Source organism: Lytechinus pictus, chromosome 17 (assembly GCF_037042905.1).
Source record: "Lytechinus pictus isolate F3 Inbred chromosome 17, Lp3.0, whole genome shotgun sequence".
Taxonomy (NCBI): Eukaryota; Metazoa; Echinodermata; class Echinoidea; order Temnopleuroida; family Toxopneustidae; genus Lytechinus; species Lytechinus pictus.
This window is the reverse complement of record NC_087261.1, coordinates 23,696,085-23,702,084: the sequence shown is the minus strand read 5'-3', so window position 1 is coordinate 23,702,084 and position 6,000 is coordinate 23,696,085.

Below are 6,000 nucleotides of genomic sequence, written 5' to 3'. Positions count from 1 at the left end.
TACACGAGTAGAACGGAGGATTGCGACAGTGAAGGGAATTGGGGATGGATATGAGAAGAAGTATTAGGAGGGATAGAGGACAGGAGGGACATTAGCATAAATGGGGTTGTTGGAAGGGCTGAGTATTTTTTATTATTTTTATTTTTTGCTTCTGTGTGTTTCATTGGTAAGTCTTGTTTTTTTTTGTGTGTGTGTGTTTTTAGCTTGTCATTTGAAGCTTCCTAATATATTTATTGGCCTTTCCAAGCAAAGGCGAGCATTTTCCGAAAGAAAATACATAAGCTCTATATTTGCTGGATATTTTTTTTTTATTAAAACTCATATGGATATTTATAATACAAACTAAGGGGGATCATGATTAGCCTCATTTTTTCTTACGCATATATTAGAATCGGAACCACCTAAAAATTATTTACGTGGGACTACCTATATTGTTTTTACTTAATTTCAATTTATCAGCAACCTATTGTTAATTTTGTAAAAATTTTAGTACGATAATATGAATGTCATCATTTTACCTCCTATTAAAACAAAATTTTATGATATAAGTTGCGGGAAGGGTTGCAAAATGTTAATTTTCTGGTGCCGGACAAAGTGTAATGCGACTGACCGTAATGCAACAATTTTTTTTTCTATCCCCAAAGAAACTCGAAGTCACTTCCCAAATTCAAATGTCATATTTGAGACCTTTTTATGTAAGTCATTCTTCGCAGGTATTGACGTTGTTAGAAGTGTATTGATTGTAAAGAGCCAGTAACAAGTAATAAAGTATTTTTTATCCCCCACGTCCTTTTGTGCAATGCCGCTGACAAATTTATAAATATTATCTATTTGATAATTTATTTGAAATTGAAATAAATTTAGTATTAGTGATATACTGTAATGTAATCACAAGAAAACCAGGATGTCTATTGAGTGCGTCATGATTTTACCACGGTTCTTATTCCCTCACCTGGAGGGATAAAGGACAGGAGGGACATCAGCATAAAATGGGGTTGTTGGAAGGGCTGCGTATTTCTTTTTTTTTTTTTGCTTCTGTGTTTTGCTTAATTAGTCTTGTTTTTATGTTGTTCTTTTGTGTTTTTAGCTTGTCATTTTGAAACTGCCTGATATATTTATGGTCAAGCAAAGGCGAGCATTTTCCAAAAAAATATATTGGCTCTATATTCGCTTGATATTTCTTTTATTTAAACATGTTAGACTTTGAAGCAACTGCTGCTTTCAATGAGTCAAAACTCTTTGTTCACTGCATGAAATTTGCCGAAGGCAAAGACACTATTTCATGGACACTTTAGCGTGCTATGATTAGTATTCAATTATTGTAGTATATGTAGTAGAGATGAGGCGAGGCCAACTCAACAGATGACGCAGGACACCATTATTTGCTTTAGCTTTCGTGTTTTAATTGAGACTTCGTCAGAAGCGTCTGTAATTACAGACTATTGTGATAGTTAAGTATGACCGTATCCTCGTTCTCGTTCTGACGAAGTCTCAATTAAAAGACGAAAGCTAAAGCAAATAATGGTGTCCTGCGTCATCTGTTGAGTTGGCCTCGCCTCATCTCATTAGGTTTAATATTCATAACTCAACAGCGATTGGTAGAAGTAAACTTATCATCACACTATATATATATATATATATATATTATATATATATATATATATATGTATATATATATATATATATATATATATATATATATACATATATATTATTATACATATATACATATACATAAATGTTAGTTAGTGTGAAAATTTCATACTGCCTTCTCCAATTTCATCATATAATTTATGAATACAGCCCTAGAGGTGATTCAGCATTTGCTAATCCCACATGAACATCAATCTTATCGAAACGACAATGTAGAGTACCCAACCTTCCCCGCTCCTTCTCACACCGCACAGCTACTTTATTTATTTTTTTTTCTATTCATTAATATTTATCTTTTTATTTATTTATCTTTTTATTTATTTATGTATTTATGTATTTATTAATTTATTATGATTATGGGGGGCTTAGGGTTATACCCCTTCCAATGTCATGACTGTCGTCTCCTAAGGTTTCATCTAATGTGTCGCTAGACTGTTCTTATAGGTTTCATTTACCATGTTTACAGCCTTCAGAACGCTACCATACTGAAAATGTCGCATGAAAACAAAAATGATTTAATATAAAAATAAAATTATTTAAGGCTTATATACGATACTGTCTTCCATTTTCCCCTCTTTCTTTTTCTACTCTTTTCTTTTCACCTAAAATTCCCCGGGCTCCCTAAATTCAAGAGTCATTGGCGGAAATTCCAGGAGGGACAGGGGGACGCATCCCCCTACCCAAAGTAGTAGGGGGACACAATACCAAATGTCCCCCTTCTATTTTTGGTATTTGATGATGGAAAGAAATACATCATTCCAAATCGAAATAAAATTTTTATTTTGGACGAGATGACCATACTTGTTACTTTTTCGGTGATATATTTGGTTTGTCAAATTTATTTTGGTCGAAATGACCTTACATTTGTGATGGTAACTTTTTTTTTTTTTTTTTTTTTTTTGCTTGTCAAACCTATGGAAAGAGATTTCCGCCCTTAGAAAGAGTTAGGAAAGTTTTCCATTCTTAGCAGTTTGGGTGCGATTATTATTTCAATGCTTTTTTTTCAAGCGCGTCGGGAATTTGAATTTCATTTATTAATTTGTGTAACTCTTTCATACACAAATCAACAAATAAGCAGTGAAAAAAATGTGTGTTTTCTTTGGCATATCGATAAAAGGTTACAGGGGCTGCCACTGTCGACTGTGTGGCAACTGCGGAAAGCAATTACGAATTGTAAATGATATAACATGATTAAAGTTAGAGTTCAGATGCATCGTGGGAGGGGGGCTGAGGTGGAGAAAAGCAAGGGTTGGTAACAGGTTATTTTGAATTTAATGAAAATATTGAATTTCTAAAAAGTTGCTTCAGGTTTATCGTGAACCTTTTGTGTGTGCGTGTGTTAGTCTGTTCTTTGTTATTTTTGTTATTTCCCCCCTGTAGGTTGCCCTTATGTTGAAATCTACGGGTCTTCCAAATTTGCTGTAGAGGAATATTTCGAGAGCCTATCTATAGCTTTACGCTCGTTTAATATATAGGTAAGGATCTTGATCTTGGTCGAATATCTGTCGAAGATTCAGTCCGTTGTCATACTTTATGTTATGAAAAGTTAGTGCAACTTTTAGGGGACTCTTCCCTAAGATGCACGTCAAGCTGCTTTTGATAAATGCGGAAGAATGGGGAGAAGGGAATGAGCTGGGGGAAAGCTAAATTGGAAAAGAAAAAAAAGAAAACGAACTAAAGAACACGACCAGGCTGCCAAAGATTAATCACAAAGACCTGGAAGTACATAACTTTTTAAAATTTATCCCAACGCATTTTTTTTTACTTTAATATACTCATGATTTGATTTTAAAAAAATAGCGGCCATCTTTAAGGTCTCGAGAGAACCCATCCGCACAGCACTCGCGTACAAATGGAAAGAGTTTTGGGGTATGCCCCTAAAATGTTCAACAACCCAGAACAAAAAGTGAAAGGAAAGCAAAGGAGGGGGGTAATGTATGGTTTGATGTTGTTTCCTGAATATGTAAAAATATATCACAAAGTTAGGTTCTCATGAAAAGGTAAAAAAAAAATCCAACACCTTCTGTGCTCTCGAGTTGGGTACTTTATTTTCATTTAATATAATTTCACATATTTATGATACAAGCTTTCGCTTCTTTTGACTGCCTAACCGTTTTTTGTTTTACTTTGTATTGTTCTTTGAATATTGTTGTATATTCATCTTTTCATTTTTAATGGTTAAATTGAATACATGAAATGAAATGAAAACATTTCCGATTTTTTTTTCACAGGATTTGTTTGGTAGAGCCAAGTGAGGTTTCCACCGGTCTGTTGGCTCAGTCCAAACGTGACTTTGCCTCGGAAGCCAATGATCACTCTATAGACGACATCGATAGTCGTCAGCTAAAGAGTCTGAATAAATACGTAAAAGCAATGCCAAATCACACTCCCGACGTCGTGGCCAAGGAGATAGCAACTCGATGTCTCGACGTCGAGGACCCCGTCCTCCGGCATCTTGTCATAACTCGTGGACGAGATGAAATTCGAGAAATGCTGTCTGATCTTACCGGTGAAAAGAGAATCAAGCAGATGGTGAAGGCAATTAGCAGGTTGTAATCGACAAAATGCTGCACGTTTGCAACATCATGAGGGTGTCATTTCGTTTTCTAGTTCTTTTGGGATGATAATGTTTATTAATGGATGGGAGTTGCTGTTACTCTATTTGGCGTACAACGACTTAAGGGACAAAGCAACGTCGATATGGCACTTCACATGGTGGCTGTCGAGCCAACGATCAATTGGTTAAAGTGAAATTCTAGGAGTATTTCTATGTTAGAGTTCTGTTTCGAACAATAAGATATAGATGGATGGAAGGATTCAAGGCTACCTTCAGATATTAGGAGCAATTAAAGCGGGAAATCGTAAAAATGTGATATTCGTTCCCTAAATTACAAACATGAACACTGTCATTATTGCAAACATTGTACATGTCCAACCATTGCGATTGCCAGATGGTTTGGCATTCCAAAATCACCCTAATAGTATCATTCAACGGAGCGAAATGAGAGAAGGAACATTAATTTAGATAAATATAATTCACTGGACAATATCATGCATATTTTGTTATCTTGTTCTTAAATTTGATTTTTCAATTCGATTTTTTTTTTTTTGGTGTATGTTAATTCTTGCCAGCAAATAGCATTACGGAAAGAGCTGGGAATACATCGACACGCCTTTTGTCTTCGAGGTGTTACGTTGCATCATAAAAGTTTGCCATAATATGTATGTTTATATTGGCTGCTATGACTTTAATAATCTTTCGTCACTACTAAAATCTTGTACCTGTGTCTAAATTCTGTCATCACTCGTCTATCATAAAATTGTCATATGATAATCATGATAATGAACTTTATTTTGTCATGTTATGATTATGTTCATGTATTGTAAATTTATCTTGATTATACAATAAATGCAAAAACTCTGGCAAATATGCCAATTTTCAAAAACTAAATTACCAAATGTAATTGACAATCTTATTAATATATTCGTATTATTGTAAGTAAAAGCAATACAGTGCGTCCTACAAAAAACGAGATTTATCGATGACTTATTACCTTATCACAAATAGAATAGACAAATAACATATTATCATAATAATTGTAGGGCATAGAGTCTCTTCTTTCAACTGGTACAACATAAAATATTCATCATTAATGCATGAGTGAGTGAAACGATTTGAAGAAGCCTATCAAACAGTTAGTTGGTGGGGGTTATTAAAATGGCAGAGAAATAAAATTTAAAAAATTCCGCTTCTTCAAAAAAAGGGCTTGCATTTCCATGACTGCATTACTTACGTGTTTTCATCGGCTTGGGTGGATTTGCATAGCTTGTATTTGTCTGCGAAAGTCTTGCGCAAATCCTCGCATAGGCTTATACTAATCAGTCGGGTCGCGTGCGCGTGCGAAATCACTCGGGTTTGGAATTTCGATGCTTCTTCTTCTTCTTATGTTGGTTTGAGTGGCAATTAGTCATATTTGACTATTGTCGCCATTGACTTTATCTATAAAATCTCACTTCTCATATTATTACCAATATGATGTATACATATATGAAATATTTTTCTTGTGCATCCTTCTATTATAAAAATGATGAATATAGTATACCGGTCTACAAAAATTTGTCTTAACTATTGTCAAAATGGCATATAAACATATCTTCACCAAAAACAAACCGCTATCTTCAGCCCAGTTCCAACTAGTTGCGCTTGCCCTGCCCTTTCTAAGATGCAATCATACCGGTCAGCACGGTACATTGTGCCGATTTTTCGGACATAAAAATGCCTAGGTCACCCATGCATAGACGAGGGGGCGCTAGTGTGCCTGTGCTTACAGATGGGTTAAACATTAA